The sequence below is a fragment of the Augochlora pura genome, chromosome 10 (genome assembly GCF_028453695.1).
Source record: "Augochlora pura isolate Apur16 chromosome 10, APUR_v2.2.1, whole genome shotgun sequence".
Lineage (NCBI taxonomy): Eukaryota > Metazoa > Arthropoda > Insecta > Hymenoptera > Halictidae > Augochlora > Augochlora pura.
This window is the reverse complement of record NC_135781.1, coordinates 3502219-3525045: the sequence shown is the minus strand read 5'-3', so window position 1 is coordinate 3525045 and position 22827 is coordinate 3502219. Positions and strand designations below refer to the sequence as shown.

The following is a 22827-nucleotide window of genomic DNA, read 5'->3' as shown; positions in this document are numbered from 1 at the left end:
GAGGCGGCCGCGGTGCGCGCGATGCCGCGGCGCGGACACCGAAATTTTTCTGGCAAATGCCGCGCGTTCGCCTCTCGCCGGATCGCTTAATTTTAACGTTCCGGCCGCGGTCGTTCGGACAGAACGAGCTGATCCGCGAGCAAACTACCGCAACGCCGCTGCTCTGGGACTGCGTAATTGTATCGAGCCCCCGCGTTGTGCGTGGCCCCGTCGCCCGTCGGCTCTGCGGTGCCATCGATTTTTTTTCTCCCGACACCTATTTCAAGAAACGTTGACCCGCGCGCGCGCGACCGACCGCCGCGCTCGAAAATCTTGCGAGCACCGCGCGCGCCCGACACGCTCGTATAAATTATTATTGCGAGCTTTTTTTCACGGCGAACGACAGATCCGAGCTTCGTTAGCGTTGTTCAGCCGTGTACACCTACGGGCACCGAGAAACTCGTTCCTTTCTCTTTTTTTTTCTTCTTCGGGGCACGCGGTATGGATTTGCTGGAAGCGAAGGGATTCGATTTCCTTAACCCTCCGCGAATCTGCCCCGCTCGTATTAATCCCGTCGGTTTTAAAATCTGCGGCATTTTGTCGCGGGGCGCGCGCGAGCCATGCGGAGTTTTGTTATTAATAAGCGATCGTTTATTTTCGATACGCCAATCTTTGCTTTAGCGAAGTGTGTCGTTAGAAAAACGGCGGTGGGTTGTTCTAAGGTGTACTCCTAATGCGAAGAATTAACTTTATTAACATTATTATACTTGGTCCACTTAAATATCTTGGTTATTTGGAACAATGTAAGGAAATGTTGCGTATAAAAATTGTAGGACTTGCGAAATTAGTTAATATAATATATGAATAAAAATTCGTGGGACACACGATATATTTTAGATGGTTAATATTTAAACTATAATTAACCCCACAGGGTGTCATTTTTTTTTCTCCTGATCCGTGGTAGGTTAATCTAGACGATTAGGTGAAAAATCTGATACCCGAATCGTTCTCCAACTGATATCCGATTCTCCTTGATGCTAAATGGTCGGTGCAACTCTTTCATTATTGTTTTACGACACTCCATTTACGCTTTCGCTGTAGCAATTTACGTCCTGTATTCTAAAACAACGCACTCACTATCTTCTTCGTTTCATTATCATCTTGCGCTCAACTTTCTCTCTAATAATTATTTGTACACATAGCTTTTATCAATATTAGGTAACTATTTATTCAACAGTACGCGCCAAACGTAAACTCGCGCGCTTCTGGTATTTATTGCTTCAATTGCAACCGCGTTGTAAGTGCTAATGCTGCCATAACAGTAATTATGCATTTTCCTCATTGGAGTAAGAGATGATACTAATGCGTGAGGTATGGAATTCCTAGTAAAAGAAATAATGTCTAAATAGTTGTCCTATAATATTTTCCACTCTCCTCGTTGTTTAATACCGCGTTGACTGAGTAATTATAATATCAATCCTTTAAATCGCAGTTATATTTCTGTAAACAATTGTCCATCTGCCAAAATGGTTTCAGAATATTTCGGATTTGTCCTTTCGACGTTAAATCCGACGGGGTGTTTAGTTTGCATTTCATCCTATCGCTTTTTTATTTCCCGCATTCAAGCAGTATCGCCTCTCTATGCAAAAATAATTTTCGCTTTTTTTTCCAAATAAATAGCTAGCATGAAAACCGAAATTGCTTTCGCAACCGGCCAATAGACGGTCGGTAGTTAGTACTTTGTTGCACCGGTTGCAGAGGGGGTGCAGTTCCGCGTTTTTTTCGCGTAGGCGATCGCGCGATTGTTATTTCACCGTGTCCAGTTCCAACGTCGAACCATCGAAACAATTGTTTCTCCCGTATCGAAGTTCCGCGTCTCACCGTCTCGTCTATGACCTATTATATATAGTATATACTACGTCCTATAGTGGTAACCATTGGAAATGGGTGTTTTAATATATTCAACCCTCTTAGCACCGGCCAAAAGAGTCTGAATCCGAGCGAAATGTTTAAATATCGTTCGACGAAGTTCGATCAAGTTTCGGTAAAGAAATTGCAAGAATTTTGAATAGCCTGAAAAAAATAACAAATTCAATAAGGAAGGAGAAATAAGAAATGAAATTGTTGTTTAATAAAAATATTAACCCTTTGCAGTCGGAGCCATTTCAACTGGAAATCCAAAATATTTCTTCAGAATTAGTGTTTCCATATTATATAACCTGGAGCATTTTATACATTATAAAATTGAATTTTATGACTTGTGTAACAGGATAATAGCTCTTAACAATTTTCTAAATATTAGTAAATTTGTTAAAGATTATTTTGAAACGTGGCATGATAATTTTCAGAGGCGCCTTAGAGTTGCCATTCGACCGCAAAGGGTTAAGGAAATACCACCTTCCAACAATAGCTAACAGCGATATATCGTTGTTCGGTACTAAGATTAAACTATTAAACTATGGTATAGTTTTAGAAAGAAACTTTATTTCACGGCGCGTGATGTAGCTCTATTCTCTATAGATTGTTTACAACGACTGACCGTGGCTTTTCTGGAACCCCGAAAAAAAAACTCGGGTCCCTTCGTAACCCGAGACTTGTTATGCTTGTGCCCCATAAGTCCAAGCATTTATACGAGGTGTATATCTTCCTATCTTAACATTTTATCGATCGGTCATCTGGTCATAAAAATTCTCGTTTCTATTTTGATTTTACTAATCTTATTAATCGCGAATGGTATTTAAGAAATTGAGCGCCGACAATCAACCCCTAAAATTCCCACATAGTTGAGACAATCTAATTAATTAAAGCGAAACCGAGAAGTTAATATTTATTATAGGGGCTGGCATTAGAATTCTTTCGCAACCGAAACATTCTACTTAAATTCAATTTGTCCAAATATATTACAACCAAAATCAATTTTCAAGATTGGTCAAAAATTAGTGTCACTCATATTTGTCTCACGCGGCGCTCAACGTGTTAATATTGAAAAATTCATATAATAATATTGAAGCTTGCGGTACAATTTAACACATTTATCTCAATAATAGATAACAAATTATGGGTTACTATGGCAACTGATTTATTGGTCGACAAAGTGTTAATTTCCATCGCTTCCAAGAACATTGATTTGTTTATGCTCATGCAAAAATATTGAATTGTGGGTAATATTCCAATAGTAGCCATAAAACGTCGACGTCGCCATAATCATCCCGGCTTCCTCGCAGTCGAAATTCTCGCGACAGGCTCATCTCGTCGCGAGAATTTCGACCCCCATCGCGAAACGATCGACCGATTCGCGGGGAGAAAGTTGTTCCGCCGATTCCGTTAGCTATTCAAGAGGGCAGGTGATCCGGCGAGATACGTCCATTAAGCAAGCAGTCGTTAATAAACGACCGTTAGGATCGTTCCCGGCGAGTAATTGGAGGGATTCGGTCGGGAGCAGGTTGCTCGGATTAGGTGTCCTCCAGCCGGATAGGAAAACGGACGGGCGTACCGGCGGCGGACTGTTTTCGCGGACGAATCTCGGCCCCTCTCTCCTGCGTCTCCCGATGCTCCTTGCCGTGTCTCTCTGTTGCGTCACGCGCGCTTTCGAGAGCGCCGATATACTATATCGTGAGTCACCGAAAACGCCCGGAAAAAGGCGGTGGCGATGTTCCGTCGGTCGCGCGCGCGGCTCGATATGGTCGGCCGAAACTTTCGGGCCGCGATATTCGCTCCGTAGCCGGAAGCGTCGCCCCGTTTCGTTCTATCCGGTGCGCTGGGGCCGGGATTCGTTCGCTCGAGGAACATAGTCTCTTACTCTATCTCCCTCTCTCTCTCTCTTACTCTATCTCTCTTTCTCTATAGCTCTCGATCGACGAAGCTAATCCCCGCGACAAGCCCGCGCTACATTCGCCAATCCTCCGCAACAGATCTCTTTTCTTCGATTTCTGTCGGCGACCGGAGGAGAGGCTGCAGCCTCCGCGTGCTCCGGCGCATTGGAGATTATGTTCTAATCGCGGTGATAAGATTGTTGTGGACCACGCGTTAGTCAGCACTACGGGACCAGTGTTATGTTTTGTTTGATCGAGTGGCGAAGCTTCGAAACGAACGCGCGATTTAATGCGGCATTAGGTGAGCGTACAGGGTGAGCAGAAATTTTAGGATCGAGCTGTTCGTTGAGATCCGATTGGTAGAAAAGGTTCGCGTTCATTTTTGTCCGAAAACGATTTATTGGAAAGGTATGAACTTTTATATTTAAATTATTTTATATATTTGGGATTTGTTGCAGCAGTTGTTAGAAGTGTTTGAGAGTGTTCCGCGCGCTGTAGGAACGCAGGCTTTTGTCTGACGAATCAGTGATTGTCGAGCTTTTTTACATGTTACTTCTATATTGAAAATAACGTGCGTAGTAGTAAATACGCATCGAGTGCATTGTATTTTTGTAAAGCAGGGATTATAGAAATTTTAAACGTATCATTTTGACAAAGCATTTTTGGACACAAGTCTGTATGAACATTATTCATCTACTTAACCGTATAATATATGGGTTAAATTATAATTTAATCAGCACATAGTATAAGTTTCGTCTTAATCTTTCTGGACATCCTGTATATTACACCAGACACTGAAATCTCTGTACACACGTTTTCTTTGTCACGTACTATACTAGAATGCTGACAGAATTGTCGCACAGTCTGAACAAGATGGAGAATAGCAAAACGTCTACTACCAGAACATAAATAATCCTAGAATTATCCTCAATTACACTCATCAAATTATTTATACATTCGAATAATTTTCTTTTTTCACTTATATTTTACGTCGCATCAACTACGCTTGCGGTTATTGGCGGCGACATTTACTTATTATTATTTTTATTAATATTATTAAATAAAAATATGTTCGTAAACTATCGAGCCCATCGTCGATCATTCTTGCGAAACGAACGAGGAACAGTTTGAAATCGAGCGAATCTTATTAAACGAGAATCTACGTTCTGCATTCTCCGCGCGTGCACGCGAGAATTCTTGCCCGGAATTCCTTTTCTAATTACATCGTTAGGTATCGTTACTGTCTCTCCTAATTATACCGTCAACACCGGCCAGGTTGAATCGGCGACGCGCGGAATTTTGTTGTTGCTGGACACGCTCGAACGGTAGCAGGCACTCGCGGATGAATCAGCGGCGATCGTGTTACAGAAGGGAGGCCGCTCGCGGAATATTTGGAGCACAACACGCGGAGGACTAGTTCTTTCGGATCCTCGCTCTCCGTTTCAAATCGTCGGGAAACTTGTCGAGTCGCGCGAAGTTGCAGCGCGAACGAACGACTCGGCGGTGTATCCCGCGGTACATGTACGGTTGGTACAGGGGGTAGCAAAAGAAGTTTCGTGCGCTACGCGCGGAAACGAGAAAACGCCCAGGACTCGCGTCTCTCTCGACGCGAGACGGTGGGGCCGCAAGTTTCTGGCTGTGTGTGGAGTGCTGCGACTATTTTAGAAATTTTCGAATTTTCCCGTGCGAACTCGACGGTACCGGATTCGTCCATGCTGACCCGATAACCAGAATTTGCAGTCTTGGCGCTGACTAGGTGCTCGCCGAAACTGGAACATTTTCGAGCAGAAAGCTCTTCCTTTGGAAACCCGGTCTACGATCTGCGACTAATTTTGCATTCTAGTTTCATTCAATTTATGACAATTCTATCTCATTCTATAATACTTTATACTTCATTCATGTTTATCATAGTATAATTTATCTATTCCAGCTGATATTGTTTTATGTTGAAATAATAAAATTATGTTGCAATATATTTTATCCAATTGTAGCTCTCGCGAAAGGAGTTATACTATTGTGTACACCTGCGGACAATTATTGTGGAATCACGAGAACTCAGTTTGATAAATAAACTCGCTTTTACTCATTTTATTTTGCACGATACGCAACTTGTAATTTTTTGATGGGGTCGTTAATACTAGAAATACCAAGCCAGTCGAAATGACTGTTTTCTGATTTGTTCTTCGTCTGAAATATTTATATAAACTTCTTCGTTATGGATTGGACGATGTAATATAGTAATTTTATTATATTGTCATGTAATTAATTCGTTCTACCCTTTCGACTTCAACTTTTTATTTTATAGCACGTGAAATAATTCTAATTTTAATCCACGGCGCCTACAGTCACCTTGCTGTCTAATTCAGCAAAATTAGTTTACCTGTCCTATCTTTTTAAACCATGCAAGCTCTGAGCACATCTATATACATTTATCAATGCAAACAACACGCCAAATCGCATCTAAGTTTAAAACGTAATTTCCCTCTGCCTTAAAACACTCGAAACAACAAAACAATACTCATAGGTCACGTTTAGAGCTCGACAGTCCTAGCGTTAAGTAATAAAATGCACACCTCATAAACTTTCGTACAAAATCTATACATATTCTACTTAACAACCTACTATATAGTACAACCTACTACTAACATACATTCGTTTCTTCTCCCACAAATTATTTCCGTCGCAACTGAAGAAACGCGTCTCCTCCGTGTATCGTCTATCAATGGATTATTTCCGGCCGCGTAACGACCAAACAAATAACTAAACCCTGCCTTCGCCAGGAACAATTCGCTGGGTTTCGAAGGTTTCCGTCCTACGGGATTTCGAAAGAAAACCCGGCGACCCGGGATTTTGACGGGTTCGGTAGTCGCGGAGAAGGCTGGTTGCCTCGGTGGCTCTCTAGCGTCGCGTTGTTCCGGCGCGCTCGGATCCTCGGGTTTTGAAGAGCCGCGTATATCTCTCGCGCCGAGCCGAGCCGAGCGGAGCCGCGCTCGGTGCGAGAGCCTCGCGCGCGCGAGACAGAGACGGCGAAGGAGAGTGGCGGTGAGCGGGAAAGACGCGTGTTACGAAACCATAGACTGCGAGGTTCGAAGGAGGTGAGGTGGAGGAGAAGGAGGAGGAGGGGGAGGAGGAGGAGGAGGAGACGGTGGATGAGGAGGCGGAGGTGAAGTAGGAGGAGGAGGTGGAGGAGAGAAGCCCGTTCGACGAGCTCACTTCGTGCGGCCGTTTGTGTTCTATCCTGCTTCTCCTCTTGCTCCTCGTGCCGGCGCTGCTCCTCTCGTTTCCTCCTCCGCCACCTCCGCCTCCCCCGTCGCTTCAGCCCCGACCCGCCACCCCGTCTTTCACATCAACCTTCCTACTTTTCCTCCTCTCGCCCGTTCATTCGTCCGTCGGTCTTTCTCCCGCACGTTCGCCGTTACTCTCCTCTCGGTTTCCTACCCTCCCACTGTTCGTTCGTTCGTTCGTCTGTCCGTCCGTCCGTCCGACCGTCCATCCGTCCGTCCATCCATCCGTCCGTCCGTCCGTCCGTCTGGCTCACCGTTTCCACCTCGACATTTGCTTCGGGCTAAAATAAAAACACGACGACGGAGATAACCGTGAGCGGGACGAGGTGGAGGAGGTGGAGGGGGGGAACGGAGAAAGGGAAAGGGAGTAGTAGTCGGCGGTGTGTGCCCGGTCTCTCGCGGAGCGGATCGGCTCTCTCGCCGCGAAGAACAGGCGAAAAGAAAAGAAACCAAGCGCGGAAGAAAGCGGGAAAGAACCGGGTGGAAAGGGGCCGAGAAAGGGGGGGGGAACACGGGGGGAGAAGGTGGCCGTTGGTGGACGGGGCCCCGGGGTACGGGGCCGACGGGGAGAAAGGTAACGGCGAACACGGGAGAATTTCGGCTGGAACGGCTCTCCGCGAGGCAGAACAATCTCTCTCTCTCTCTCTCTCTCTCTCTCTCTTCCCGGACGAAGGGGCAACGGAGGATGGACGATAGAGAGGGAACAATAAAGACGCGAGGAGAGAGAGAGAGAGGCCTCTCGCATCACTCGGAACGCGATTTACGCGCGTTAGGTCCGAAAGACCCCCCCGCGTCGCGCCGCGCCACGCCAACGCCAACGCTGTTTTTCTTTTTTCCCCCCGATCCGATCCGCGTCGCGAAACAATCTGTTCGGCGGCGTGTACTCGCGCCGGCACGCTCGGAAAAAACACTGGGAAACGCGCCTTTTTGCGGCTTTTCCCCGGAATCCGACATAGTTTTGCAAACCCCGACCGGGCGACCCGCGCGCGCGCCCAATCAAATCGGCTGATCGACCGGCGAATCGGAAGTCGAACTAATATCTTCCGTTCCCGGACGCGTTTTACCTTTGACCTAAAGCTTCGCCCCGTCCGCAAAACGCGGTTTCAAGTAGGTTCGGCGCTGTGATCGGGCGACGTCGAACGCGAAGAACTTGCTACCGTGAAGCTCTTAAACCCCGGCTTTTACGTAATGTCGCTTAATTGTCCCGAGCAGCTTCTCGTTTACGATCAGATTCGAGGCAGCAATGATCTCCGGTCGAAGCGTGCCCCGGAATTGCCTTGCGTCGGAGACGTAATTCGACGCGGTGGTTCAGGTCGGCGCCGATATTTTTCGCAGCTGTGAACATCGCAGCGCGAGCTGCGACGCGCGAAGCTGGAAATAATCTCAAAAGTCGCCGCGCGCAGGTACCGCGACCACCGGTGTGTCTTGTTCTTGTTTATCATAATCCATTTTTCGGGATACTTTAGCAAGCGTGCTTTCGCAACTCGAGAAGCGCGACTCGGTTCCGCGCGCGGGTGACGAGACGACGTTTGCTTTCGAAACTCCGAATGGAACTCGGGATTCTCGCGGACGTTGATCGCGCGCAGCCCGGGAGCACAGTGACCATCGAAACCCGGGATGAAGTTAAATAGCCAGGCTATGATATTCCACGTTTCCGTAACTCGAACCGACGCGCGCCGCGATATTCGGCCCCGAGCTAGATTCCCGCGATAATTAAAATCGCAGCCGGCCGAAGAATAATTGCCGCGATCGCGCGGGGCATGTTAATACGACGGGCTCGATATCGACGACGGGGGCCACGACGACTACGACGACGACGACGCGTATCGCGGCGCGCGGATCCGGCACGGGCGAACCGGATTACCGCGGACCAAGGCTAACGATACTCTCGGCTTTTCGTGCCGCCGCCAACTCCGAACCACTTAACGACATTTTGTACGCCGGTCTCCATTTCCCGGTTCTTTCGCCGCGCTCTCTCTCTTTCTCGTTACACTTTTACGCGTTCTTCCGCCCCGATGGCCCGGCCCCCGGTCCTCTCGAATCGCGACCGGAATCTTCTAATCGCTGCCGGGTCCGCTCGAGCTGGGCTACTCTGGCCAACTTTGCGCGCCGAACGCGCGCGACATTCCTGCTCGGTAATGTTTTCGCCAGTTGAAAAAGAATCTCCTTTTTTTTTAAGCAGCGTTCACCGAATGAGTTCGAGGAATCAAGCTGTGCGAGATAGAACGAGATCGCGAGACACCTCGGTCAGGTTTCCGCCGAATGAAACGTACTCCGGTGCACTGTTATTTTCGAGACGGTTCGGTCGTCTCGTTGCTTACAATTTCGAGGACCGCGTCCGCCTCGTGGGGCACTGGCAAGACAGAAACTACACCTACTCGGCCAATATATACGGACCGCGTTAATTTATCTACAAATTGTCAACGCTCCGGAACATGCAGGCTATTTCGCATGCGAACAATTTGCAGAGTCTCGGGGCGAAATAAAAATTGCTTGCGCTAAGTGCGTGGCGAGAAAGACGAATAGATATCTCGTTTCTTTCTTTTAATCAGTTTGGCGCTGTATTTATGTCGTTGTACCGAACGGTTTAACATGTTTATGGATAAATAAATAAACGAATAACCGGTTTCGTATTTTCTTCGATTTGAGATTCTTGAAATTATGGAGACGGTTCGATAGGGAATTACTGAGTATTTTTCTGTATTCTCCACGTATTGCGTGAAAAATTATTAATATTCGGAGACGGTCAGAAATCTTCGTTAGTCTTTTTTGTAAACATATGAAATTCATAGGAACGTCCTTTTTTTAGCAGAGCTTGCACAGTTTGAACTTGTTACTCGGCTCTGTACTCTTACAAATTAATGTGTCGCACTCTGTTGACTTTTTCTTCAACGTCATCGTCGCCTTCGAATGCTCATATATTTTTAGTAATTAAAAGCCTGAATTTCATCTCAACCATCTTTGAGTATCCTTGAAATCATTATTATTTAGGCATACACTTCACCAATTCACTGTAATTTCTCCTCCTGTTTCTTCGCTTTGTATCACATACTTTTGTCTACTTTGACATCACTCTGTATCATTGTCAGCATAACAATCTCACAGAATATTTATAATCACTAGACTGCGTACCTCTATGCGTTATGAGAAAAATTAACGCTATACTCAATTTAAAAATATTATCACCCTGGCATCAACACATTAAAATAATTAAAAAAGTGTAGTAAATCTCTAATTAATTTTTATATCTTCCAATAATAATTCCATTTTCGATGGAAGCAATATTTCTCCCCCATATTAAACAAATGAAACGATCAAGATGAATAACAACCGTCCCTAACATTTGGGACTAATCGCCGAGACTGCTGTCTTCCACGCGCGCAATGATAAACGTCGTCGCGAGAGACTTCTTCCTCCGGCTGTCTCCAGGTGCGATCAGACGCGCTCTCGCATCAAAGCTCGTCTCCGCGGTGTTAATCGTTGGAACACAGCTACGCTGGTGTAGGATCGGGTACACGCCGCTGTTAGAGGATAGAAGGAGCGGGATCGGTCGAAGAATTTGTGCCGATCCCGGGGACAAGCACTGGTCGCGGGACTGGGTCCCGTTCGGGTTGCTTCGACGGAGGACCTTAAACGGTCCTAAATTGCCGCGGCAAAGAATACGGCTTTATCGGAGACGATTCGCGGATACCTGCAGCTTGTAGGCTATTCATGTATTCCGAACTTATGGAATACATGAATAACTCCGACGGGGCCGACCGGCTGCGAATCGGAGGAATCCGGTGAGTGTGCGCGCGAGAGAGAGAGAGGAAGAGATATAATAGAGAGAGAGAGAGGGGAAGAGTGAGAGAGCGGGCGAAGTTGTAGGAGAAGGGCGCGAAGGAGTCTCGATCTTATTGATAAGGTCGATTTATCGGCGAGGCACGATTTATCTGTGACGCGTGGCCGCCTCCGCGCTCTTTCCTCTCGCTTTTTCCCGGCTCTCTCGGCTCTGTTACGGCCGCGATGAAATCGTTTACCGCCGTCTCTCCACCGCGGCGTTATCCGCGCCGAAACTCCGCCGTCTCGGCCACGCGGCTCCGTTTACGCTTCCTCCGGGAACCCGCGGCCTCAGTTTCGCGGGCTCTTCCGCCTGTTACACATTCGTCCCGTCGATCGCGCGCCCCGCGCCTTCTCCTCCGTCCTTCCGTCTCCTCCAATTTCCGTCGGAGACGCCGCCGCAGTTTGCTCTCGTTAACGCGACGCCGTCGAACAGCCTCGACGCTAACGAGTATGTACTGGGAACGGTACGCGAAGAGTCGCCACGGCGAGGAAAAAGCGCGACCGCCGCGGAACTTCCGCGAGAAAGGACGGGCTGTCGGCCGCGGTCGATTCGCGGGTTCGGAGATCGGCCGGCCGGGAGATAGCCGAGGGATATAGTCGTCGAAGCGTAATGTAGCCTTGACCTATTGGCGCCCTCGCGTCTGCTCGAAACTTCTCGCGGTTTGGCTTCGGTTCTCGAGAGGGCCGCGCCGAACATGCTTATCGTCTCCGCTCTCGCCGTGGATCCTCGACTGCGGAAATCACTCCGCGGTTCCAGAAGGCGGTGACGACGCGTCTCCCTCGTCCTCTAACAGGTTAACGTTTTTATTTGGTGTTTTAATCGCGTCCCGATTTCCTGCGCGAGACGTCGCCCAGCTGACAGCAAAGGCGCGCGTCTCGATAGAATATCGCAGCATCCCCTAAACGAAGAAAAACCGTGGTCGCGACGATCGAAGCGAACGTCGAGGTCGTCGGTGTCGACCGTCGCCTGTCCTCGATAGCAGCGGAACCACTATCGTGTATCGAACTTTCTTATCGAACGCGATCGTCGTTTAGAGCACGGGAATCATCGTCGAATCGTTGATTTCCGTGGTCTGCCGGGTCTGTTTCGGCAGACCGATCGTTCCCTTCGGTTTCGTTATTTCGCAACGGTTCCGCGATATCGTCGCCGTGCTGGAGGGTGAGCCGACGACGGACGGCGGGGCCTTTCGCAACGAAATTTGCTCGGTCTGCCCGTCCGCGGTATCTTTATTTCCGGCGATGGCCACGCGCGTCTGCAATTCAAACGTCCTCCCATGGCCGGCGGGGTTTATCGCGGCGCGGCGGCGGCGACGATCGCGCGCCGATAACGTACATCACCGTCGTGTGTGAGAGAGAGTGAGAGAGATACGTCGAACAAATTCTACGGGCCGAGAAGGAACGGGGCTAGGGCACGACCAGACCTTGCGCAACGAATACAAATGCTGGCCTGTCCCTTGGAGGCGCGTGACGTGGATCCGTAAAAGGGTCTGGGGTGTCTCTGCCTCCGGGGGTAACGTCTCCCGTTCCCTTCCCCGAAACGGAACCGTTTCGCCGGGTTAAAGACGCGATAACGTTACGGCCCGGACTCGAAATCGGCCGGAAAAATCTGCCGACTGGCGAGTCCGCGGTGTGTCGCAGCGGCCGACGGGAACGCGCGGAGCCTCGACGACACAGAGACAGAGAGAGAGAGAGAGCCACCGTTGCTTAGGCGAGAGATCCCGTTGCTCTCGACCTCGAAGCCCCGCGAATCGCCGGCGGCCGGGAAGAATTGGGCAAGTTTTCGTTTCCGCGAATCGTGGGGAAAACACGATCGCCTCGCGGTCGCGCCGCGCCGCGGCGACAGCCTCGGTCCGACGGCCGCCGTCGACTTTCTCGCAGCGGCGGCCACGTTTCTCTCCCTCTTCTCGCCGATACTTTTCAGCCGATCAGCTGATCCGATTCGAGGCGGCGTTCCTCGATCGAGCGAACTTCTCCGAGTTAGTTAGGGCCTAGCTTTCCAGCTGGGAGCTTGGAGTTTCGCGGTCCGATTCGCCGAGGTTGGAGCCTGTCCGGCTCCGGGGAGCGCCTCGCACTCGGCGCGACGCGATGCGACGGCGGTCTCCGTCGCGTCGGGCCCCGGCGATGGCTCTCCGGCCCCCTTTTCGCGATGCGGAGAACGCGCTAGCTAAAGGATTACGCGGGGCCAATGGTCGGCTTTTCACGGCGACTTACATTTTGTAGTGATGCTGCATGTGATGCGCTAGATGCAGGTCCGCCGGGTGTTGCTGGATCTGCTGCTGCTGTTGCTGCTGGTGCTGCTGCTGCTGCATCGCCTGGTGATGGTGGGTCTGCGGGGGGTCCAGGCTGGAGGCGCCCAGCAGGGTGGCGCTCTCCCTAAACAGCGTTGCCACCTGCATCCTCGCCGATTATTCCTCTCGGTGGCTCGGGGCGAAGAGTTGCGCTTCCTGTCGGCGGTGCTCGCGCGAGAAGAGCACGCTCGATGCCTTCTTCGGCCTGCCGATAATTGGATAGCGTAACTGGGGGAACAAAAGGGTCTCTTTCTCTCTCTCTCACTTTCTCTCCTTCTCTCTCTCTCTCTCTCCCTCTCTTTCTCTCTTTCTATCTAGCTTCCTCTCTCTTTCTCGGGTCCCTCTGGGCTGGGAAGGTCCGCTCGGTTTCCCGTCGCTTCCGCCTCGATGGGTTTCCCGGTGGAGCGAGCGGAGCTCGGCGAAGCACGAGGATCGGCCCTAGCCGAGGAGCGACAAAGGACCGTAGGACCGGGTCGCTCTTGGGCCCTGTCGCGGCCTCCGTCCTCCGGCTCTCCTCGAAAGCGGGCGCGCTCTCCTGCCGACGGGGACGACGAGCGCGATCCGACGGCTCCTCTCACAGTCGGGAGCACGGTCTCTGTTTCCGCTGGTGCCGGTGTACCCGGTGTTTCCGCCGCCGCCGCCTCCTGCCTCCGTCTCCGCCACTAACGGGACGATGATGCTCGCACGAAACTGCACTCACTGTGTGGCACACTGTCACCGGAATATCAATATAATCCACCGTGGGGGTCCCGACGACGCGACGCGACGCGACGGGACCGAAGCCGGTCGGCCGCCGAGTCGAAACCGTGCTGCGTGGTCGCGCGCCGATTCCGCGTCCGGTAATTCGACGATTACAGGATAAGAGAACGGTGTCGCGTCCTGACGAGGAGACGAGTGCGCGGCCGGGCCGGGCCGGTGCCTGGAGCGAGCGGAGCCGTTCAATCGAGCCCTCTCGAGCTGAACGTCCTCCGGTTATCGCTCGCGATCCTCGTTACCATCGTCATCGTCCTCCAGGATAGCCGGCGAGACCGGTCTCGAGAGCGAAACCTCCTGGTCCTCCGCGCGCCCGCCGTCGGATCCTCGCGACCTATCTCTTCGTCTCAATCGGCGCCGGTTTCCTTAAATCCTCCCGGAATTCCTCTCTGGCGAGTACGCGAAGAGAGACCGACGCGGCCGAAACGTTCGGAGAGTCGTCCGCCCGTCCGCTTTCGGACGGGGCCGCGCGAAAGTCTCGGTTTTCGAGAGTCCGCGCTCTCTCACACGGTTTTCACCGGCGCGGACACACGTGACCACCTCCCGGACGATCGCTGCCCGGACCGAATATCCTCCAGCGAGACTTTCTTTTTCCGAGTTTCTCCCTCGCCTTCTCTCTGCACTCCTCTTTCGGGGCACCGAAACGCGAACCTTGGTCTCAGGACGAATCGTTGCCGGCCGCCGCGATCATAGCTCGCACTCTCTCTCTCTCTCTCTTTATCTGTCCCTCTCACTCTCTCTCTCTCTCTCTCCGAATCTTTCGCTCTCTATCTCGGTCTATCTCGCTATCTCTCTCGCGAGGATTCGGCCGTCTAGGCGCTTGTTCGCTGGCACCCACGCCCCGGCCGACGTACGCGGTTCGATGGGATTCAAAGCTCGGTGCGAGGTGTGTTTCTCTGGTGTGGCACGGTGTCGGCGATGTCGGCGACGTCGACGGCTAGGCGAGGGCGAGAGCAAGAGCGGTGATCCTCGGTGGCCTCGCAGCTCGCGCCGACGGACGGGACGGGACGGCTGGCCGCGTTGCTCCGATAACGCGACAGCGTGCCGCTCCTAAAATTTCATGCAGCTCGGCGATAAAACTCGGCTATGAGCTAGCTCGCTTCCTCCTCGCCTCTTTCCTTTGTTCCTCTTCGTCTTGTTCCGGTCTCCCTGTACTTCGACCGGTCTGCGACTCTTAATTTTCGGAACAACACTCTGTCTCTCTTTTCGCATGTGTGTGTAGGTCTCTCTTTCTTTCTCCCTCTCTCTCTCTCTCTCTGTGAACGCGTAAACACAAGTGCACGCGCGCCACGGAACCTGGAACCGCGGCAGCAAGAGTCGGCACCGCACTGCTTGGCCGTGTCGCTGGTTAGGTCGCTCGAGCCGCGAGGTTCGTGCGTTTCCGACCTCCATCGACTGCGCTCGGTCTCGCTCGGTTTCGGAGCCTCCCGCCGGCTGCCAGCGACGTCGACGACGACGACGACGATGGCCGCGACCGCCTCGGTGTCTTCTCTCCCCCCGCTCTCCCTTCTTCAGCCCGGAGAAATTTCACCTTTTGTCTCGCCGTTTCTCCGTGTCCCTTTCTTCCTGTTCCTCTTCCTCTTCCACCTCTCCCTGTCGGTCCTCTGTCCCTCGACCCGCTTCTATCCCGCGCCAGGTGTATACGAGTTTGCCGGTGCCCAATCGATGCGGGACGATCGATGATAAATCGCGGCACGCGACTCCTCTCCGATCGATCCTCGCCGACGAATCGTTCCTTCTCTCCTCCTCCTCCTCTTCCTCTGCTTCTTCTTCTGCTTCTTCCTCTGCTTCTTCTTCTTCTTCTGCTTCTTCTTCTTCTTCTGCCTCCTCCACCTCCTACTCCTTCGCCTCCTTCCCCTCTCTGGATTCTTTTTCGTCTTGCCGTCCGAGATTCTTGTTGTCTTTGTTCGCCGCGCGAGCCGGGGACCAGTCGCGTCCTTCGCGAGCGCCGCGCCGCGACGTCGAATTTACGAGACGGAGATCCCCGTCGCTCGTCCTTTCCACGTACGTACGTACTTATGCAAATTACGCGTCGAGATCGTGTTCACGAGTGTGTCGCAACGGCATTCTTCGCAACGGGCCGCCACGCCGTGCCGCGCCGCGCCGAGCCGAGCCGCGCCGCGCGCCGCAACGCGCGCCGTGTGCCGTGCGAGAGAACCGCCGTATTTAATATTTGCTCGAAGGATCTTCGAGTAGCGGCCGACGACGCGCGATCGAGAACGGATCCCGCTCCTGCCGGGGCCCGAAGAGGATCCTCTCGAAGTTCGCGGCGAGAGGCGCCCCGGTACAACTGCTTTTAATTGAGTCTGTGCACCCGCGGCACGCTCCCGGAGCCAGCCCAGGCGATAGATAGATTTATCGAGCTGGAACCGCATCCCTTAAGGGGCTACACCGCCGGCCACGCTTGAAAAACACCGGCGAATCCGCAAGTTTTTTGCCCACCAGGTAATTGTCCGCCGGAATAACGCGTTCATTTTTAACCGGTCGCCGCTCCGTAAATATATTTCACGGCCTGCGACGATTAGGTGTTTCTTCCGTCATTGATTCAGGCCGCCTAGAATCTGCCGCGTGCCGGTCGTTGACCGGTTCCACGATTTTTTTTTTCTGTTCTTTTTCTTTTTTCGCAGTTTAAGTACCGGCGGTTTTCTGATGCTCCTCTCGATCGTCGGGATTCAACGGTACAGAATTCTTGAAATGATCGCTCGGAGGCGGCGACGATAGTTGTCCGCGATGCTAGAAATTATATGGAACCGCGTAATGTAACAGCGATGTCGATGCAACTTAATTTAATTTTTTCTTTCATTCTTATTTCACTGCAGGTTTGCCGAATTTGGCTAAATGATGCGATCCAAATCGTTTATTGCGATTATAAGGATGCATTTAGTTATAGAGTAATTTATTAGTATTTATAGTAATTTATTAATATTTATAGTAATTTATATAGCAATTTATTTGATAAGTTTCTTTGATTCGACGTTTCTAAACAGATTCCTGACTTTTCTGCAACATAAAAATCGTCCGCCATTTTTTGCAAGATACAGAAGCTACAGAAATGCTCATTACTTTTATTAACAATTCTAATAAGTTTCTTTTTTGTTTCATTTTTATCGACAGTTCTAATAAGTAAAGGAACACGATATTATTTTGAAGTTATTTAAATTTATTTCCTGATTTGTATTTGATCTGCTCGTTTTTGTCATGAGTGCATAAAATCCGCAATCTACCTGCGATTAGACTAACTAGTACTTTATACTCGATGCTTGTTACTTTTACGAAGCTATATAAAATAGCTGATTCCGGAGCTTTATAACCTTAATGTTGAAATAAAATTATCGAGCTTCTTTCTCATGCAGTTCAATGATTGAAAAGTTTATTAATAGGCTTCCAGCAAATAGAGAGTTGTAACTGCTGAAATTACGAAAATACTTCCGTGGGAAATTAGTTGAACGAACTTTTTAATTCAAGCTTACATTGCACAATTGCTGTACCATATATACCTCGTGTACAATTATTATATAACTTTTAATATTTTTATACGCCAAAGAGTTTGGATTTTACATATGTAAATAAATTCTAAATTGTAACTAGACTGTGGATCTTTATGCAAAAGAAATAATTAGTTAATATGAATAGAAAAGTATAAGATTCACTTAGCAATATTATACTTCTCCAAGTAACACGAATAAATAGAAAATAGTATTTCTTAATATTCTCTGATTCTTTTAAGAAGTGCATAAAATCCGCAGTCTAATTTATAAGAGAAATGGCGAGAGGTCTGAATAAATTCAGCTCTCTCATTCTTATAAAACGAAAGAAGTCGGTCAGTCTTAGTATTCGGTGGGTCTAGTGTCGAAAAAAATGAGTAATATCTAGTTGATTCGATTTAAAATCGTCGAAATAAGTGTAATTCAATATCGCAGGTCACGAGGTTGAGCAACTTTGTCAACTTTATTTGTCGTATAATTTTTATTACTGCGGCTTACCGTACGCAAGAGTTACACGCCATCGTCTAGCGCCATACAGCGTTGTTTTTAAACAATATTTTAATTGGTAAACACTGTATAAAGTTTTAGTCGCATTTGCAGCATAATTCTTCGTAGAATTGTTAAAAAAGGAAACTTAATAATAGGGTTGCATATCCCTCTTTGGAAAGTTATAAAAATATCTATAAATGGCAAAAAGATAATAATAATACTAACAATAAATATGAATATATATAATGATATATATGCAACTCTAATTAACCCTTAGCACTCGAAGCTATTTCAACACCAAAATGAAAAAGCATTTGCTTCAAGCTACAGTATTTCCATCCGGTACGGTTGTTTTTATTTGATGTATTGGAAATTTAATCTGTTTGCTTATGAAAGACTTCTATTTTTTAACAATTTATCGAATGTAAACTTTAATAATACATAAACTGTTTTAAAGATTTATTATATCGCGTCGCTTACAATAAGGCATCATTAATTCTCTATCTCTGTGTATTGATCTTCAATTATTGGTTTGCACGTACTATAGATCCTTAAATTTCTGTTTCTACGTTCTACAGTTCTTTAATTTTAATTTTCCATATTCTGTAGATTTTCAATTTTTAATTTCCACGTATTATAGATGTCCAATTTTTAGTTCCCATGCACTATAGATCTACAATATTTTAGTTTCCACGTACTATAGATCCTCAATTTTGGCTTTGCGCGTACTATACATCCTAAAATTTTAATTTTACATATTCTATAGATCTACAATTTTTAGTTTCCACGCACTACAGATCTCCAATTTTTATTTTCCACGCACTACAGATCTACGATGTTTCGTTTCCACGTACTATAGATCTTGAATATTTGCTCTCCGCGTACTAAGGATCCTCAAGTTTTCATTTGCACGGAATCCCACAATTTTCTATCGGCGTTGGTCGGGAGGGGCGCCTGTTTCGTTGATGAATAAAATACGATCGGCGAATTGTGAATGCAAAGCAAAAATCGATGAGGCTTTCGGGCGCGCGCGGCCATTTCTGGGGATCGCGGAAGATTAGGAGACGCGGATAAAAATAAGAGATAGCGCGGGCGGGAGGGTGCCCGGGTAGAGCGGAGCGGACGAGTTAACTCGTCTTCCTCAATTAATGGGTTAGTTGCAATAATGTAAACATTGACAGCTGTTTTCGTTGCCGCCGCAATCAATCCACCGTGAACCTCGAAACACCTGGTACGTAATAACAATAATGGGGGCGGGGGGGGGGGGGGGGGGGGGGCTGGGGAGAGGGCGCATCTTTCGTTTACACAAATAACGGGCGTCTACGGGCGTATCGTGTAATTTCGAATCCGCGTGAAAAAGAGCGAGAGCCGGCCAGCCTGTTATTTAAACCGGTGCGTGAACGAACGCGACGCTAAATTCGAGAACACGAATATTATAAAACGGCGCATGACGCGCACAATGAGACGATACAAGGACGAAATTAGAAAGTGAGCGAGACCCGCCGATTTGGCGGCAGATTCGAACAAACCACGGGCGTCGAACGGCAGAAACGTGACGGTGTCCCGTTTTTCCCACCGGTTCCATTCGGAAACGATATTTTACATTTTTACGCGGCGAACCTGCGCGTGCACGAAAGACCTCGCCACTTTCGTGACACCGCGCGGGACTTCTTAACAAACATGTTTCACGTCGTTGCAATAAGTGTTACGATTTTTTTAATGCATACTTTTGCGAATTTTTACATGCACGCGTTGCTGGAAGTCTTTGCAAGTTCGAGCTCGAATTTAAATATATTTTTAATCATTCCACGAGCTATATACTCGGAGGAACGTGGATAGTCCGTTAGGTTAATTGTCACATGCATCGTAACTCATTTTGCGATTTTAAACGCTCTGTTCTCAATGCGACACGACATTAACTTTTCTATAATCTCGCGGCACTCGCTTTTATCTTATCTTACTCTTACGTTATTGTTTCACTGTCTACTAGAATTTATGGTGCTTTCTGTATCAAACTTCGAAGGGTTTTGACCTGCAAATACTGGAGTAAATAACAATAAACAATAGTAATAATAATCATAGTAATAATGATACTAATAACAACAATAATAATAATAATAACAATAATACTAATAACAACAATAATAATAATAAAAATAATAGTAATAATAATAATAAATTTGCATGACCTCGCAAGATTTCGCTGCTCCGTTAATCTTCGTAAAACTTCCACATTAAATCGAATTAAAACGCAAAAGTATCGCATTATTCCGCAGCTAACGCAATTTTGTCTAGTTTGACCAACAAGGATGAGCTGACATACTCTGTACGACTAGCATGTGCGCGTAGGCAACGCAAGAATCTCGTTGCTTCGTGGCTCGTCGCAGGAGTTCCTCACAAATTCGAATTTAAATTCAAATATATTGGCGCGGTCCAATAAATAAAGCAATCTTTTCGTTTTGACCAATAGGGATTGTCTCCGCCGTGTTCGTCATATCTTGTCCAAGTTTCCTCGTCCGCGTGAAACACAGTTATAGTCAAGATATTCAGCTGTGGGTGTCGCGAAATACAATCTTCGAATGATGCGATGCAAATTGTTTAACCTACGACTGTTGCAATTATAATGATACCGTTAGATTGTGTCGAGGTTGTCTCGACCTCGAATTTATTCAATTAATTACTAAATAATATTTATTTGATTCTGTTGTGTTACACAACATATAACAATATGTTGCAGAAGTGGAATATTAAAAAGAGATAACGGGAGAAGAAAGGCAAAATGCAATAAAATAAAGCGATCGTAATATTTGAATAATATATTAATCTGTCCAAGACATTACCATTAATTATAAAATTGCAGAAATAAAGAGAAAATACAAAAGTTCAGAAGAGTAACCGCAATTCTTTAAATTAATTATACATATTTGGGAATTATCATAACGTTGTGAAATTATACTAAATAATACACCTTAAATTCTATTTAAAAGAGTGTAGTAAATAATTAAGAAAATCGATACTACGAAAACGGGGAAAATAAAAGAGAACAAAAAGGAACAGAATATATATATAAGTATAATATATAAATTATATATAAGTATAATACAACAGACTATGCACTAGGAATAGAAAAATAGAAGAAAAATAATTTAAAAAAAAAGAAGGAAAGAAAATTTATTAAGAGGAAGATCGGCTTGCAGTGATAACAGAGATCTTAAAAAAAGCAGCATCAAGAAAAATCTAGTATGTGGTAATACCGGTAAACAAATGACTGCTCGCCACTCCGACGAAGCCGTAAAAATATGGCTGCTGGACACGATATTGAACCGTGGTTGTCGCGGGATATAATTTCCCCGCAGCTGGAACCGTGAGGATTGTTTTTTCGCCGTACGATTTCGCGGCAGCAGGACCAGAACACGATTAGGCGATCGGTACCCGCGGCAGAGTCGTCGGCGAAACGAATCGGAACCGGCGCGGTTCGATCGAGAGTGAAACCCGGTGGAATTTCGGCGTACGGATTCGCAGAGTCCGGTTCCACGAGGAGAGGGACCCTCTCGTAACGGTACCGGGGAAGATCCGCGTGGCGATCGGTAACGAATCCGAGAGAGCGAGAAAATGAGAGAGGAGAGAGAGAGAGAGAGAGAAAGAGGTTCAAAGAGAAAGAAGGAGAGAGAAAAGAGAGAGAGAGAGAGAGAGGTTCAGAGAGAAAAGAGAGAGAGAGAGAGAAAGAGGTTCAGAGAGAAAGAGAGAGAATGGAGAGAGAGAGAGAAGGAGGGAGAGAAAGAGAGCGGAGAGAGGGAACCGGCGGTCGGGAGAAATTTCGAGGATCGTGCTCTCGTTGTCGTCGAAGAGAGAGCTGCGAAGAGAGGCGGCGAGCGGCGGAGAGGGTTCTCGCTCCCTCGCGAAAAGGCTGCGTCGCGTACTCCGCAGGGAAAATCGATCGGCGTTATCGATCGTCAGTAATCCGCGGGTCGGTCGGTCGTTGGTTGGCCGATTTCCTGGCAGTCTAGCTGGCTGGATGCATGGCCGGTGCCGCGGACGCCGCCGCCGCCGCCGCTGCTGCCGCCGTCGCCGCTGCTGCTGCTGCCATCGCATCGCCGCGAACGTGCGTGGTGCGGCTCCGTGCGGCTCGGTGCGGCTCCGCGCGGCTCCGCTCGGCGCGGCTCCGATGTGCTCGCAGCGTTTCCGAGCTCTACGTGCACGGCACATCACGTACACACACGGCCGGCAGCTCGGAGCTCGCGTGGGTGCGCTCTCGCGCCTCTGTATGCGTGTAGTGTGTACAATCCATTCGACCGAGTCTGCCGCGAGGGTGTATCAGAGTGGGAGAGAGAAAGAGGGACGCGAGCGAGGCGGCCAGAGAGAACGGCAGAGAGAGAGAGAGAGAGAAACAGAGAATGTGAGAGCGAGAAGGACGGAGAGAGAATGAGCGAGCGAGAAAGACGGAGAGAGAGTGCGAGGAAGAGAGAGCGAGAGAGAGAGAGAGAGAGTGCGAGGGAGAGACCCGGAGAGCACATAAGGCTGTAGGTGAGAGAGCGCGCCCGCGCCCGCGCCCGCCCGCACAAGCCCGCACAGGCCCGCTCGCTCACGCTCACGCTCACGCTCGCGCGAATCTCGCAAAGAGACCAGCAGAGAGACGGAGACCGACGTATCGGAGGAACCGTAGCCTGCTCGCATACAGGGTGCTCGCGAAGTACCCGGCAAACTTCGACCAACTCTGCAAGCCAGTCGATATCCTTCCATTTGCTGGCGGCTGACTCGCGGAGTCTCCCGCGTTCTTTCGATTGTGTGTTTTCGGTAATTAGGCGGGCCCCCGTGTCGGTGCTTACCTGTAGCAGAAATTAACCGGAGGTTATCGTTACCGGACGGTCGGGTTTTCGAGCGGGTCTTGGGAAAATTCGGCGACACGTCTCGAATG

General features: G+C 48.7%; 1 protein-coding gene across 2 annotated transcripts in view; it reads left to right on the top strand.

Moving 5' to 3' along the window:
• Dnmt3 (DNA methyltransferase 3) overlaps window positions 1-22827 on the top strand; it is a 134770-nt gene that overhangs the window by 92576 nt on the left and 19367 nt on the right. The window contains exon 1 of one of the 2 annotated variants that reach the window (XM_078193425.1): window positions 15875-16383. The exons of the other annotated variant lie outside the window; for it this stretch is intronic. The gene's annotated coding sequence lies outside the window, so the exon portion shown is untranslated. Of the gene's footprint in view, window positions 1-15874; window positions 16384-22827 lie in introns of those variants that run through there. 2 annotated transcript variants of the gene reach the window in all.